Below are 17,920 nucleotides of genomic sequence, written 5' to 3'. Positions count from 1 at the left end.
GGTCTGCTTACTTGTTCTTCGGTTTTGCGCACTATGTCTTCCACTACTGGCGCCCTTGAACCCTTGCACTCGTGACTCCCACTAGTACATCATATTCAGTGCTGCTTTGGGGTCCGTAACTCGGCGTCCAATCCAAGGACCCTTCTCTGTAAGGCCACTCTGTCTCATCGGTCCAAAAAAGTCGGGCGCACTTCATGGCCTCCTCATATAGAATGAATGGAGCAGCATTTTAGCATGCGTACCACCTTTCCAATCTAAAGGGGATGAAGGTTCCTGTAGATTGGAGCTTGTTTTCCTTGGACAACCCCTTTAATTTTTCACACACTGTTTCTGCATTTCAGTCTATTTTTTGGTAAATATTTGATGACCTGGTGTAATTTGTGATGTGTTGTTCTTCACCTGAGGTTGTATTGACCTCATTTTATAACTTCTAAGGACCAGACTTTTTTAATATATCCTGAATAGAACACAATAGAATTGTATGGAAAACATTATTGTGTTCTTCACAATTCAAGGCAACGTGTCCTTATGAGATCTTTTTCTTGAAGGTATATGGCCCTCAGGTTCTTTATCACCATGCAATCTGAAGAGCCAACTTAGACTAAGAGTGGCCACCACTGGGCATACACCATGGTGCAGCAAGGGCTAGCAATCTGTCCCTCCAATTGTGTGGGTACTTATTGCTTAGGTAATGTCAGTCCAATTCTTCTTTTTAAGAGGGTTCACTGTCTGTGCATCTCTGTGCCCGAAGAACATTAACCTGGTGTTACTGTATTACTGCTGTTCCAAGTGGCAAGCACATGGTTCTCTTAGAGACAGGACCCTTGTTTAAACCCAAGTAGACTTGAATTGGAAAGGCCACTGGTCTGGACTAGGACTCTGGTTGTGGACGGTGATGGCGGCATGCACGGTTTCTATGTACGTGTCTGTGTGTAGTCAGAAAAGAATTTCAGTGGTGGCCTAATAACTGCAAGGAGCGACGGAGGTGTTGGACAAAGGTAAACGAGTGGCTGCAGAACGGTTGGTAAATGTGGCCACTTCATGGGAATATTGGCCACTGATGACTGAGGCCTCCCTCCTGGTTTGGTCCTGGAGCCCCCCGGCCACTTGTTGAACATCTTTCCTGTTTTTTACTGTTACACAAGACCCTGTGTCTCCTGTATTCTGCGGCTGCGTCCCGTTCTTCAGTCTTCTTTCTGTAGCATGGTGTGTACGACGTCCTGGATACAATGTTACTGCTCCATCACAGACTGAACCCCAGAACAATTGTCATGGAATTTGGTACCAGAGTTCTCTCTGTGTATGGAGCCCCCATATTTTGTGATTACTCTTATCATTCTCACTGTGTAAGGTGAAATCCAGGAAAAAAAACCACACAAAACAATATATATATATATAATTAATTTTTTTTATTGAAATAGCAATAAGCAACATTGTAATGAAAATATTACTGGTCCTTTAAGAAATTAAACTATGGTCACAGTCACTCTCAGATTGGCCCCGGTGGAGACCACAAAACGAGCTGCGGTCATTGGGGACCACCTGAGAGTCATTGGGACCCAAAGATCCAGAAGAAGGCAAAGAAACCCCCCCAAAAGAATTCTGATTCAGGGGGGAAAAAAATTCCTTCCTGACCCCATTTCTGGCGATCGGATATTTCCCTGGATCTCGTGTATCCTGCTGCATATTGCTGTATATAACATAGGCTTACGTCATGTGAACAATGGCCAAACAGCTGTTGGCTGAGGACTCGTCATGTATGATAAAATCTGCGATGGAGGTTCCTAATACGGCTTCCAACGAAGATGTGACATCATCCAAATGTGTATAAGAACTAGCGAGTGATAAAGGAGACAATGGCTGGTAGGTAATAAGTCATTACCTGTCTGCCAATATCTTCTTCTGGAAGACTTCAAGATATCATGTATTACATATTACATATTATTCTGAAAGAGCACCATGTAATACCACATGTGTCCTGGAGAGGCCACTACGTCCAGCAAAACACAGCTGATTGCTGAGGGGGTTCACTGCCGGACCCCCACTATCAACTGATCGCCTGCAAGTCCTCATTTGGGGACAGGAGTTGTTCACACTTGGCATATTTTGTGATTCATGAGGGGAGGACAGTAGCCGGATATAGACTTTTTCTATAAAGTCAGATTAAAGGGGTTTTCAGGAATGTTTTTATGTAATATATAGGAGGTTCCCAGTGGTAGAGAAAACACACAGAGCTTTACTTTCTCCTGCTGCTCCAGCTCTGGATCTTCAGCGCTGCCTGTGGTCTATTGTGACAGGCTGCAGGGGTGATGGCTCAACTTCAGCACACATCATTGCTGCAGCCAATCACTGAGCTTAGAAGCTCTGTCAGCATGGCCCACTGAGCCAAGTGATTGGCTGCAGAGCTGCAGTCATGATGTCACCCTTGAAGCCAGTGACTAAAGATCAGCGGCAGCGGTGAAGTGCTGGAGCTGGAGGTAGTAAAGCTTCATCTGTTCTACTTAAGTGACGATTTATAGGATTTATATTTAAGTGATGAAAAAAAATTCTGAAATTTGTAAAAAAAATAATAAAAATAATTTGCTTGTGTCGCCACTTTCCGAGATCTGAAAGCCGCGGCGTTTTCATGTTTCGGGAATGGGGCTGCGTGAGGGCTAGTTTTTTGCACCACAAACTGATGGTTATATTGATATCATTTTGGGGTATATACAATGTTTTGATTGCCTATTATTATTTATCTTTTTCTTGTTGCAACGACTGAAAATCTGTAATTCTGGCATTTTATTTAATGTTCTAGTTACGCCTTTTACTAAATGGATTAATTTATTTTATATTTTGATGGATCTGACTTTTACAAACGCAGCGATACCAAATATGTGTATTTTTTAAAATGTTTTATAATTCTTAATTTTTAATGGGGGGAAAACTGGGATGATTTGAACTTTTATACTTTTTTGATTTTTTTTTTTTACTTTTCACTGTATTTGTTAGTCTCTTTAGGGGGCTTGAACCTGCAATCATCTGATTGCTTGTGCTATATACAGCATTGCTATATATAGCAGAAATCACGGTCTCCTATGAACACTAGCAACAGGCTGGCTGTCACAGGAATACAGTGATGACAGACAGTGTGCAGTGATGGGGCCACACATACCAGGATTGGGGGGGTGAGGAGGCCCCACATACCAGGATTGGAGGATGAGGGGGCCATGCATACCAGGATTGGGGGTTGAGGGGGCCACACATACCAAGATTGGAGGATGAGGAGGCCACAGATACCAAGATTGGGGGATGAGGAGGCCATACATACCAGGATTGGAGGATGAGGAGGCCACACATACCAGGATTGGGGAATGAGGAGGCCACACATACCAGGATTGGGGGATGAGGGGGCCACGCTTGCCAGGATTGGGGGATGAGGGGTGCCATACATACCAGGATTGGTGATGAGGGAGCCATACATACCAGGATGGTGAAATTTTCCAGTAGCTGCTGCATTTCCCACCCTAGGCTTATACTCAACTCAATATTTTTTCCCAGTTTTTTTGTGGTAAAATTAGGCGTCTTGGCTTATACTCGGGTCGTCTTATTTAAAACATATGGTATTTTAAAATCAGTGAGTACGTGGTGCCCATAATACTGCAGGACTGTGTGGTGCATTATACTATTTGGGGGCTGCATTTTACCCTTTGGGGTGTGAAATATACTGTATGGAGGGCTATGAGGAGTGCATTATATTCTATCGAGGACCATGGGAAGTTCATTATACTATATGGAGGATTTTGGGGGGTGCATTATACTATATGGAGGATTTTGGAGGGTGCATTATACTATATGGAGGATTATGGGTGGCATACTATACTATATGGAAGTCTATGTGGGGCCATTATGATATTTTGAGGGCTATGTGGGGGCCGTTATACTGTATGAAAGCAATTATACGGTGTGAAGGTTTGTGTGGGGTCCATCATACTGTTTGGAGGGCTGTGTGGGGCCATTATAATGTTTGGAGGGCTAGTGTGGGCCATTATACTGTATGTAGGCCCATTATACTGTATGGAGGGCTGTGTGGGAGTCACAGTTGGGGGAATCATACTGTGTTAGGGTCACCATACTTTGCCTTGGGAGTTGAAGTGGGGTACAATAAGGTCATTATACTGTTCATGTAGAGGCTAATGTGGAGGAATGCACCATGGGGGTATCATACTGTGTTTGGGGGGCACTTTTATTGGCATCATACTTCATGGGGGCAATGAAAGAGGGATCTAGGACTTCAGTAGGAGGAAAATTAGAAAAACGAAGTAAAGGCTGGAAAGTTGTGAGATCGGCTCTTCTGTGACACAGACAAATATTTCTTTATTTTTTGGTGGGGGGGGGGGTCCAATTAGAGCTTCTGCTATGGGGCCGCATGATTTCTATGTGCGCCCCTGGCCATAATCATCAACATTAACAGAAATAAACACTTGAAATAGATCTCTTTGATTGTAATGACTCTATATAATATACAGTACAGACCAAACGTTTGAACACACCTTCTAATTTAAAGATTTTTCTGTATTTTTATGACTATGAAAATTGCACATTCACATTGAAGGCTTCAAAACTATGAATTAACACATGTGGAATTATATACTTATCAAAAAAGTGTGAAACAACTGAAAATATGTCTTATATTCTAGGTTCTTCAAAGTAGCCACCTTTTGCTTTGATAACTGCTTTGCACACTCTTGGCATTCTCTTGATGAGCTTCAAGAGGTAGTCACCGGAAATGGTCTTCCAACAATCTTGAAGGAGTTCCCAGAGATGCTTAGCACTTGTTGGCCCTTTTGCCTTCACTCTGCGGTCCAGCTCACACCAAACCATCTCGATTGGGTTCAGGTCTGGTGACTGTGGAGGCCAGGTCATCTGGCGTAGCACCCCATCACTCTCCTCCTAGGTCAACTATCCCTTACACAGCCTGGAGGTGTGTTTGGGGTCATTGTCCTGTTGAAAAATAAATGATGGTCCAACTAAACGCAAACCGGATGGAATAGCATGCCGCTGCAAGATGCTGTGGTAGCCATGCTGGTTCAGTATGCCTTCAATTTTGAATAAATCCCCAACAGTGTCACCAGCAAAGTACCCCCACACCATCACACCTCCTCCATGCTTCACGGTGGGAACCAGGCATGTAGAGTCCATCCGTTCACTTTTTCTGCGTCGCACAAAGACACGGTGGCTGGAACCAAAGATCTCAAATTTGGACTCATCAGACCAAAGCACAGATTTCCACTGGTCTAATGGCCATTCCTTGTGTTCTTTAGCCCAAACAATTCTCTTCTGCTTGTTGCCTGTCCTTAGCAGTGGTTTCCTAGCAGCTATTTTACCATGAAGGCCTGCTGCACAAAGTCTCCTCTTTACAGTTGTTGAAGAGATGTGTCTGCTGCTAGAACTCTGTGTGGCATTGACCTGGTCTCTAATCTGAGCTGCTGTTAACCTGCGATTTCTGAGGCTGGTGACTTGGATAAACTTATCCTCAGAAGCAGAGGTGACTCTTGGTCTTCCTTTCCTGGGGCGGTCCTCATGTGAGCCAGTTTCTTTGTAGCGCTTGATGTTTTTGCAACTGCACTTGGGGACACTTTCAAAGTTTGCCCAATTTTTGGGACTGACTGACCTTCATTTCTTAAAGTAATGATGGCCACTCGTTTTTCTTTACTTAGCTATTTTTTTCTTTCCATAATACAAATTCTAACAGTCTATTCAGTAGGACTATCAGCTGTGTATCCACCAGACTTCTGCACAACACAACTGATGGTCCCAACCCCATTTATAAGGCAAGAAATCTCACTTATTAAACCTGACAGGGCACACCTGTGAAGTGAAAACCATTTCCGGTGACTACCTCTTGAAGCTCATCAAGAGAATGCCAAGAGTGTGTAAAGCAGTCATCAAAGCAAAAGGTGGCTACTTTGAAGAACCTAGAATATAAGACATTTTTTCAGTTGTTTCACACTTTTTTGTTAAGTATATAATTCCACATGTGTTAATTCATCGTTTTGATGCCTTCGGTGTGAATATACAATTTTCATAGTCATAAAAATACAGAAAAATCTTTAAATAAGAAGGTGTGTCCAAACTTTTGGTCTGTACTGTATAAGGGGTGTGGGTGCCATCATACCATAAGGGGCTATAGGAGTCATCATGCTATATATAAGGGGCAGTGGGGCCATCATATTATATAAAATGGGGAGTGGGTGCCAGAATACAGTTTATAAGGGGCTGTGGGGCCATCATACAGTTTAACCGGTTCCCGACCGCCCACTGTAGATAAACGTCGGCGCTTGCTGGGCTCTGTGCAGCGTTGACGTTTAAAAACGGTGGGTGGTCTCGCAGCGCTCAGGACCCCCAGGGTTCTGCAAGTGCTGCAATTCCAGTGCAGAGCGTTAGCTCTGACATGGAACATCATCGGGACCTGATTGGATCGGGTCCCAATGATGTTAACCCTTTGCTATGTTCTATATGCCGCGATCTATAGTGATCACGGCATATAGAAGATAGACAGAGGAGAGGGGGTCGTCTTACTTACCTCTCCGACAATCCCTGATACCTTCCAGGACCTGGCGTTGCTATGGCAGCTGGAGGTCACATGACCGCCACCAGATCTGCCATATATGGTGTCCTGCCAGGGTCAGCCTGCAGCTGAAGCCTGGCAGGAGACTCTGACTGTGAAACAGTCAGCGAAGATCTCATGTAATGTAATACATGTCTATTACATTACATGAGATCAGTGATCAGAAAAATAAAAATTAATGTCCCATACAGGGACTAAGTAAAAATGTAAAAAAAAATGTTTTTAAACTGTTAAAAAAAATCACAAAATAAATAAAAATAAATAAATAAAATATTAAACCAATAAATCCGTATATTTATGCAAAACCAAAAAAAGTACACATATTTGGTATCGCCGCGTCCGAAACAACCTGATCTATAAAACTGCCACACTAATTAAGTCCTTCTGTGCACACCGTAATAAAAATAAATAAAAAACGGAGCAAAAAAATATGCTTTTTCATCATATCGCCAAACAAAAAGTGTAAAAAAATGCGATCAAAAAGCAAAATGGAAATAAAAATGGTACCGCTGAAAATGTCATCTTGTTCCGCAAAAAAAAAGCCGCCATACAGCTCCATCAGCCGAAAAATAAAAAAGTTATAGCGCTCAGAATAAAGCAATGGAAAAAAAATATTTTTTCTATAAAATAGTTTTATTGTGTAAAAGCGCCAAAACATAAAAAAAATATACAGTAAGTGTAGTATCGCTGTAAACGTACTGACCCGAAGAATAACGCTGCCTGATCACTTTTACCACACGCAGAACGGCATAAAAAAAAACTTCAAAAAACAATTCCTGATTTGTTGGTTTTTGTTAAATTTTACCTCCCAAAAAACGGAATAGAAAGCGATCAAAAAATGTTACGTACCCAAAAATGGTACCAATAAAAATGTCAACTCGTCCCGCAAAAAACAAGCCATCACATGACTCTGTCGGCCGAAATATGGAAAAATTATAGCTCTCAAAATATGGCGATGCAAAAACTAGATTTTGCAAAAAAAAGCGTCTCTTAGTGTGTGACAGCTGTCAGTCATAAAAACCCGATATAAATCTGGTATCTCTGTAATCGCACCGACCCGAAGAATAAAGTAATCTAATCAGTTATATCACACGAGGAACGGCGTAAAAAATAAATAAAACCAATTCTTCACCTGCTACTGATTTGTTTATTATGTCTCCCAAAGATCGCAGTATGGCTCGGCACACATTTATCCTGCGCTCTGCGCTGAGCACTTACGCCAGAGTTTCCATGTAAATCTCTGAAATATGTGATTCAGCCGGAACCCATGACGGAAGATTCCCTGTAATGAGGCAGATATAGGCCACTGTGGATGCCGTCTGGCCTGTGATCCCACGGTGTCATTTGTTTTAGGCGTGCATAAAAGTGCGGTTGGCCACAGTTTTGTGCACTTCTGAAAAAAAGGACACCGCTAAACAGAGGCCAGACGGAGTCCAGAGTAACTCTGCTGCCTCATTACAGTGAATGGATCCCGCAGGGGTTTCATCTGAATTACATCACTTGGAAATTTAGATGGAAACCCCCGATGTAAGTGCTCAGCCTAGAGCGCCGGATAAATGTTACGTAAAATGTTCCCAATAAAAGCTTCAACTCAGTCCTCAAAAAAAGCTAGTCCCCACTCAGGTCCGTCATCTGTTAAAAATATAAGGGACTTCCAAGTTACTGGTAGCAGAAAGGCTCTGGAAAAGCGAAATGGCCCTTGCCCCCCAAAAGAAATTCAAAAAATTTTGTGCTCCCAAATCCAAATGCCTATTCTACAATAATTTGTTCTCCAATTGTCAAATAGCACTCCGTCCCCCCAAGATCTCGCCATATGGCTGAGCGGTACGATACAGCTACATATGGGGTATTGCCACTTTTAGAAGAAATTGTGTGACACATTTCGGCACCATTTTTACCCATTGCCCTGTGTGAAAATGTAAAATCTGAGGGTAAAACATTTTTTTGTGGTAAAAATATAATTATGCTTTATTCACTGCCCAATGGTATAAATTTAAAAATTAAAAAATACTCACTACTTCCCTAGATGAATTCCTTGAGAGGTGTAGTTTACAAAATGGGGTCACTTGTGGGGGTTTCTGCTGTTTCGGCATGTCAGCGACTCTTCAAATGTGACACGGTGTCTGCTGCCTATCCCAGCCAACATAGCGCTCTTTTCTCTTCCGAACCCTGCCGTACACCAAAGCAGTGGTTTTCCCCCACATATGGGGTATCGGCGTGTTCAGGAGAAATTGAACAACAAATTTCATGGTGCAATTTATCCTGTTACCCTTATGATAGTACAAAATTAGGGAAAGGAAAACATTTTTTGTGGGAAAAATGTGAAAATTTTATTTTTATGACTCAATGTTATAAACTTCTGTGAAGCAGCTGGGGGTGCAAGGTGCTCACCACATATCTATATAAGTTCCCTAAGGGGTCTAGTTTCCAAAATGGTGTCACTTGTGGGGGGTTTCCACTGTTTAGGCACATCAGGGGCTCCCCAGATGCAACATGGCGTCCGCTAATTATTCAAACAAATTTTACATTCAAAAAGTCAAATGGCGCTCCTTCCCTTCCAAGCCCTGCCGTGCGCCCAAACAGTGGTTTGCCTCCACATATGGGGTATCGGCGTGTTCAGGAGAAATTGCACAACAAATTTCATGGTGCAATTTATCCTATCGCCCTTATGATAATGCAAAATTAAGGGATGAAAAACGTTTTTGCGGGAAAAATGTGAAAATTTTATTTTTACAGCTGATTATTATAAACTTCTGTGAAGCACCTTGGGGTTCAAGGTGCTCACCACACATCTAGATAAGTTCCCTAAGGGGTCTAGTTTCCAAAATGGTGTCACTTGTGGGGGGTTTCCACTGTTTAGGCACATCAGGGGCTCCCCAAATGCAACATGGCGTCCGCTAATTATTCAAACAAATTTTACATTCAAAAAGTCAAATGGCGCTCCTTCCCTTCCGAGCCCTGCCGTGCGCCCAAACAGTGGTTTGCCTCCACATATGGGGTATCGGCGTGTTCAGGAGAAATTGCACAACAAATTTCATGGTGCAATTTATCCTATCGCCCTTATGATAATGCAAAATTAAGGGATGAAAAACGTTTTTGCGGGAAAAATGTGAAAATTTTATTTTTACAGCTGATTATTATAAACTTCTGTGAAGCACCTTGGGGTTCAAGGTGCTCACCACACATCTAGATAAGTTCCCTAAGGGGTCTAGTTTCCAAAATGGTGTCACTTGTGGGGGGTTTCCACTGTTTAGGAACATCAGGGGCTCTCCAAACGCAACATGGCGTCTGCTAATTATTCAAACAAATTTTACATTCAAAAAGTCAAATGGCGCTCCTTCCCTTCCAAACCTTGCCGTGCGCCCAAACAGTGGTTTTCCCCCACATATGGGGTATCGGCGTGTTCAGGAGAAATTGCACAACAAATTTCATGGTGCAATTTATCCTATTACCATTATGATAATGGAAAATTAAGGGATGAAAAATGTTTTTGTGGGAAAAATGTGAAAATTTTATTTTTACAGCTCAATATTATAAACTTCTGTGAAGCACCTTGGGGTTCAAGGTGCTCACCACACATCTAGATATGTTCCCTAAGTGGTCTAGTTTCCAAAATGGTGTCACTTGTGGGGGATTTCCACTGTTTAGTCACATCAGGAGCTCTCCAAACGCAACATGGTGTCTGCTAATTATTCAGACAAATTTTACATTCAAAAAGTCTAATGGCGCTCCTTCCTTTCCGAGCCCTGCCGTGCGCCCAAACAGTGGTTTTCCCTCACATATGGGGTATCAGCACGCTCAATAGAAATTGCACAAAAAATTTTGGGGTCCATTTTTTCCTGTTACCCCTGTGAAAATAAAAAAAATTGGGTCTAAAGTAACATTTTTGTGAAAAAAGTTAAATGTTAATTTTTTTCTTCCACATTCCAAAAATTCCTGTGAAGCACCTGAAGGGTTAATAAAGTTCTTCAATGTGGTTTTGAGCACCTTGAGGGGTGCAGTTTTTAGAACGGTGTCACTTTTGGGTATTTTCTGTCATAAAGACCCCTCAAAGTGACTTCAAATATGATGTGGTCGCTAAAAAAATGTTTTTGTAAATTTTGTTGGAAAAATGAGAAATCGCTGGTCAACTTTTAACCCTTATAGCTCCCTAACAAAAAAAAATTTTGGTTCCAAAATTGTGCTGATGTAAAGTAGACATGTGGGAAATGTTATTTATTAAGTATTTTGTGTGACATATCTCTCTGATTTAAGGGCATGAAAATTCAAAGTTTGAAAATTGCAAAATTTTCAAAATTTTTGCCAAATTTCCGATTTTTTCACAAATAAACGCATGTGATATCAAAGAAATTTTACGACTACCATGAAGTACAATATGTCACGAAAAAACAGTCTCAGAATCAGGGGGATCCGTTGAAGCGTTCCAGAGTAATTGCTTCATAAAGTGACAGTGGTCAGAATTGAAAAAATTGGCCCGGTCACGAAGGCAAAAACAGGCTCTGGTGCGAAGTGGTTAAACAGATATATTTGTGTCTGAACAATCAGGAGACACTATTACTGTTTTTCTTTACGGCAAAAAATGCCAAAACCAGGTTAATACAGAGATTTGACCCGTGGAACTGCAAAACCACAGTTCTATTTCTTGGGCCTACACCAGACTCTTTTAAACAGATATATTTGTGTCTGAACAATCAGGAGACATTATTACTGTTTTTCTTTACGGAAAAAATACCAAAAGCTGGATAATAGAGATTTTTTACCATGGAACGGCAAAACCACAGTTATAATTTACTGGTGTATACCAGACTTTTTTAAATAGATATATTTGCGGCTGAACAGTGAGCGACACACTCAAACTGCTTTTTTTTTTTTAGGTAAAAATGGCCCAAAAGTGATTTTTCCTGGCCCCCGAGACCTGGAGCTAAGTCCAGAAATTTCAGCAACAGGAGCACACAGGACTGTAATGCAGCGTTTGCCGGTATAACCACTGCGTCTCATATGCAGCCTGCCTGCCTGATATCTGGGATGGATATTAGTCCTGAGAAGGACTGTTTGTTTGATTTGGCAGGCTTTAGAGACCCTACACTACCTATTTTGCACTATAAATCTCTCCCTAGCTCAGCAGCACTTTCCCTACACTAGCTGATTCCGGCCGTCTGTGTCCAAGATGGCGGCGCCCGGTTTTAAATACTCAAGGTGACGCTGTGCGGCCAGCTAATCAATGTAATGCCCACAACCAACATGGCTGCGGCATTACAGTGACTGGCTGGCAATCCCTGCATGTTCATTGGCTCTGTAAAGAGCGCCAAACATGCAGGGCGGAGACCCGAGCTCCCGCCCGAGTAACCCCGAAATGCTCGGTGCTCGCGGAACATCCCGAGTAGCGTGATGCTCAGGCGAGTACCGAGCAGTGTCGAGCATGCTCGCTCAACACTACTAATGATCTTTTGATATCGCTCTATTTTTTCCATGACAATGGGACATGTAATGATAACAGGAGGTGATACCTTTTTATACACGCTCAAATCACTACTTCAAAAAGGTTAAAACAGCCAAAGAGCGTGTAAAAGAAAAAGACTCTGAAAGTAATGCCACTCCTCGTAGGCAAGGAGAACTAGACAAGTTTCTTAAGAAAAAAATTCCCACACCCCAAAAAGCCTCTAGAAAAATTGCCTCTAACTCACCATTGCTTGCTTCCGCTGCAGACACAGATTCAGGCAGCGAAGATTTGGACTCGAGCTCTCAATCCTCTAACTGTACTCCAATCTCTAGATCTTTCCTAAAGAAAACACTTTCACAGGTGATGCAACCAATAATGCAAGAATTGTCCGGCCTGAGAGCAGACCTTAAACAAGTAGGTCAGAGAGTTGAATCCCTGAAAATTATACAGACAGATTTACTAGACTTTTCAGACACCCTAAAAGACCAAATGTCCTATCATAAACAACAACTGAATTTTGCCCAAGCCATCACACTGCCTCCGCCGTGTTTTACAGATGATGTGGTATGCTTTGGATCATGAGCTGTACCACGCCTTCGCCATACTTTTCTCTTTCCATCATTCTGGTAGAGGTTGATCTTGGTTTCATCTATCCAAAGAATGTTCTTCCAGAACTGTGCTGGCTTTTTTAGATGTTTTTTAGCAACGTTCAGTCTAGCCTTTTTATTCTTGATGCTTATGAGTGGCTTGCATCGTGCAGTCAACCCTCTGTATTTACTTTCATGCAGTCTTCTCTTTATGGTAGATTTGGATATTGATACGCCTACCTCCTGGAGAGTGTTGTTCACTTGGTTGGCTGTTGTGAAGGGGTTTCTCTTCACCATGGAGATTATTCTGCGATCATCCACCACTGTTGTCTTCCGTGGGCACCCAGGTCTTTTTGCATTAATGAGTTCACCAGTGCTTTCTTTCTTTCTCAGGATGTACCAAACTGTAGATTTTACCACTCCTAACATTGTAGCAATTTCTCGGATGGTTTTTTTCTGTTTTTGCAGCTTAAGGATGGCTTGTTTCACCTGCATGGAGAGCTCCTTTGACCGCATGTTTACTTCACAGCAAAACCTTCCAAATGCAAGCACCACACCTCAAATCAACTCCAGGCCTTTTATCTGCTTAATTGAAAATGACATAACGAAAGGATTGCCCACACCTGTCCATGAAATAGCCTTGGAGTCATTTGTCCAATTACTTTTGGTCCCTTTAAAAGCAGGGTGGCACATGTTAAGGAGCTGAAACTCCTAAACCCTTCATCCAATTTTAATGTGGATACCCTCAAATGAAAGCTGAAAGTCTGAACTTCAATTGCATCTGAATTGTTTTGTTTAAAATTCATTGTGGTAATGTCTAGAACCAAAACTAGAAAAATGTTGTCTCTGTCCAAATATATATGGACCTATCTGTACTTGGAATCCAAAAAATTGACATACCTTCGTGGATGCCATTAGATGAAGAGATTTTCACCTTTACTCAGCTACAGAGACCTGAAAAATGGTCGATGCAGGGGAAAAGCACCACTAATTGGCTCAGGGGAACACCACCTAGACATCCCCCTCCATGATGAATTAGACTTCTCCTACCAGTTTCCAGTATGCGATGAAACTTTTCTTATGGAAGAAGTTCAGTTATATCCTTCTTCACTTGACTTAATTGGCTGAGAAAGCTTTTCTTGGGACTCCCCCCTGATTGTTCTCTCTTTACTAGTTTTGTTCTCACTTGACAAAAAATGTTATGATTATGACTAGCTTTGTTCATTACTGTCATACCTGTTATTGGTTTGTGTATTACCTTTTATCTCTTTAAGGTATCACCTCCTCATTTATCTTGTCTGCTATTCTTGGGATGCCCCCCCCCTGCAGCAGATAAGTTGTATATTAATTATATTATAGTTGTAATATGTTATATATGTTTATGCTCGTGCCTTGCTGATTGGACCTCTTTACATTCTCATGTCTTTGAAAGAAATTATGATGACAAATATGACCCCAAATGACACTATAGTAATCGCGTCATTTAATGTTAAGGGATTTCATTCCCCGCAGAAACGCAGTCAAATCCTCCACCTGTTAAATAAAAATAACACTTCCATAGCTTTCATACAAGAAACACATTTTAAAGCAGAACGCACTCCTGACTTGTCCAGATCTAAGTTCCCAACTTGGTACCACAGCTGCGGCTCTTCAGCATCCAGAGGAACCAGTATTGCTCTTCATAAAAATTTAACCTTCTCTTTCAAGGACCAACTTTCAAATACAGAAGGTAGATATGTTTTCGTTAAAGGAAGTATCGCAAACACCATTGTTACATTAAGCAACATTATGCCCCAAATCAGGGTCAAGCTGGCTGGTTGGTTAATACTCTGGATACTCTAAACTCCTTTAAAGAAGGCCTCTTAATAGTAGGTGGTGACCTAAATTCCTCATTAAATCCCCAATTTGATGTTTCCTCAGGATTATCTGCTCTTTCTCAAAAGACTTTGAGGAAAATACATATGTCTCTGAATGCTTTACACCTAATAGATAGTTGGAGACTTCTAAATCCCTCTTCTTTATCTCTTTTAAAATCTGCCTCAATAGGTTCTATAACACTATCGGGCCACGCCCCAATCTTCTTGGAATTATCCATGTCCTCACTACCAAAAAGAGAAATGACTTGGAGATTAAATGAGTCTCTAATAAACAATGAAGAATATATCTCTAAGATCTCCAAATTTCTGGACTTATACTTCAAGGAAAATTTGAACTCTGGTCCCTCTGTTCCGGTGATTTGGGAAGCCCATAAGGCTGTTATTAGAGGTGAACTAATATTATTAAATGCCCATCTAAAAAAATCTAGAGATAAAGAAATTTTTTCTTTGCTCAATCAAATCAATACTTTAGAAAAACTTCATAAAAAGTCTTTAGCGAATAAAGCTCAAAACGACCTTTTGGTCTTAAGAAATAAACTCAAGGATGCTTTAAACATAAAATCTGCTAAAATATTCCAAAGATGCAAGCAGATAATCTATCTACATGGCAATAGAGGGAGTAAGCTTAGATCCTCTTTGCTCAAGAAAAATCTTGAGAGATCTTTTCTTAAAAAAATCCGCTCCAAAGATGGAACCTTAAGTGAAGATACGGCAGACATTTCACACTCTTTTAAATCTTACTATCAGGAACTATATAATATAGAATCCCTGCCTTCTGTTACGAGTCCGGAAGGTGGAACCTCTGTGCTGTGGTGCAAGGAGGGACCCAGAGGGGCGTAACTAGGTATCAACTCGAAGCGACCAAGGTCGTACAGCGGCTCAATCGACTCCGTGACCAGGGAGGGTCCGAGCTGAGGGTCCAGGTACTACTCTGGGGACGAGCTTGTAAGGGAGCAGGTGACTTCCACGGTACAGATAGTAGGGACTGACCGGTATTGCAGATGGGCACAGCAGGCAGGCTGACGAGTGATCCGGGTAGATGGACTGGCAGACACGGCAGGTAACAAGCAGGAACCTCCAGGTAGGTACGGCAGATGTCAGCAGAAGCCTCCAGGGAGGCTGTCAGGTAGGCACGACCAGTGCTGGCAGAAAACTCTAGGTAGGCAGTCAGGAGGTCACGGCAAGTGACGGCAGGAGCCTCCAGGTAGGCACAGCAGGTAACAGGCAGGTGCTTCCAGGTAAGCGGGCTGACAGGCACGGCAGGTAACAGGCAGGTGCTTCCAGGTAAGCGGGCTGGCAGGCACGGCAGGAACAGGCAGGTAATAGGCAGGTGCTTCCAGGTAAGCAGGCGGGCAGAGCTCATAGACAGACTGGCGGACAGAACGGAAGACAGACTGTCAGGCTGGAGAGTAGTCAGGCTGGCGGACAGGACTGGAAATCAGGCTGGCGGACAGGACTGGAAATCAGGCTGGCGGACAGGACTGGAAATCAGGCTGGTGGACAGGACTGGAAATCAGGCTGGCGGACAGGACTGGAAATCAGGCTGACGGACAGGACTAGTAGTCAGGCTAGCAGCAGGACCTGAGGGCTGAAGCAGAGGTAAGTACACTGTGCAACAACTATTGCTCGGGCACCTGCATTTTGGAGGAGGTGCCTTATATATGGGAGGACCTCCGGCTATTGGCCGGGGACTCCTTAGGATGGCATGCGCGGCCCCTTTAAGAGGAAGAGTGCGCGCGCGCACCCTAAGCACAGTGCCAGGGAAGCTGCACGCGCCGGCAGCAGCAGGAAGAGTAGCGCTGGAGGACGCCGGGCGGGTAGCGAGGAGGTGAGAGGGACGGCGTCTCTGCCTGGCAGGGGACAGAGACGCCGATGCTACACCTTCTATGCTTCACCCATATTTGGCATCTACAAAAATTAAAGATTTTTTAAACTCGCTGAACCTTCCCACTCTTAAACCAGAACACATACAATTATTAACAAAGAATGTCACTCAACAAGAAATTCTAGACACGCTAAAATCCATTCCTAATGGTATATCACCTGGCCCAGATGGCCTTCCCATAATTTACTATAAATAAATTATCAAATCTTTTCTCCCACACTTAGTAGAATTATTTAATGCATTCTTGTCAAGAGACGCCCCGACTACTCAAACTTTGGAAGCACATGTTTCGGTTATTCACAAGGAGGGTAAAGACCCTACACATTGCGGTAACTACCGTCCAATTTCTCTATTGAATACTGATATTAAATTATGGGCTAAACTCCTTGCTAGGAGCCTGGAATACGTGCTCCCATATCTAATACACTGCGACCAGGTTGGTTTTGTTAAGGGTAGGGAGGGAAAAGATAACTCTAGTAAAATCATTCGCGCCATTGCCCATGCTAGGAGAGGGGGCTCCCCTTTGATCTTGCTCACTACAGGCGCCGAAAAGGCATTCGACAGAGTGAGCTGGAGGTTTTTAGCATATACTCTAGAAAAATTTGCTTTCCCTGAGATTTTTGTAAATTCTATCTTCTCTTTATACTCCTCCCCTTCTGCTAGAATACGGGTAAATGGTACTCTTTCACAAAGTTTTATTATTCAAAATGGGACGAGGCAAGGCTGCCCCCTGGCGCCTTCCCTCTTTATACTCCTCATGGAAAAACTTGTTTAAGTAATTGGACAGGACCCAGATATTCAGGGAATTAAAATGAAAAATACCAAACTATTGTTGGCAGTTTTTGCAGATGATCTGCTCCTCATGCTTTCCAATTCAATTAAAGCATTCCCCAAACTCATGTCTATTTTTGAACAATTTGGAGAGCTCTCTAATTTTAAAATTAACTACGAGAAATTGGAAGCATTAAACATTTCCACCCCCACATCTGATGTTGAATTTCTACAGAGTTCTACCCCTTAAGTGGCCACATGGCTGTATCAAATATTTAGGGATCCAGATCACTAATAACCGAGATCTTTTATATGAGAAAAATTTTACACCATTGGTTGAGAAAATGAGATCCCTCCTTAAAACTTTCGACAACCCACTGTTATCTTGTATTGGTAGGAAAAATGTAGTAAAAGCATACATTCTCCCTAAAATCATCTACCACATAAATATGCTCCCCATATGCCTCCCTTTGTCTTTCTTTTCTTCCATAAAACAAGTACTAGCTCAACACATATGGAAACATAAAAGACCTAGGCTCTCACACAAATTATTATCCCAACGAAACCATAGAGGTGGCATTGGGCTTCCGGACATCCTAAGATATTATAAATCCATTCACATGCTCAGATGGCTAAAGATGGCCAATGCCTCCAAAAGAAGAGATGCTAAAGATATTGACTGTCTTCTACTAGGTAACAACCCCCATAAGTTCATATGGGCAGATGTAATTCCTGTCTCTGAGATGTCGA

Source organism: Phyllobates terribilis, unplaced genomic scaffold (assembly GCF_046119375.1).
Source record: "Phyllobates terribilis strain yellow unplaced genomic scaffold, ASM4611937v1 Scaffold_35__1_contigs__length_13245226, whole genome shotgun sequence".
Classification (NCBI taxonomy): Eukaryota; Metazoa; Chordata; class Amphibia; order Anura; family Dendrobatidae; genus Phyllobates; species Phyllobates terribilis.
Note: the sequence above shows the minus strand (reverse complement) of the source record.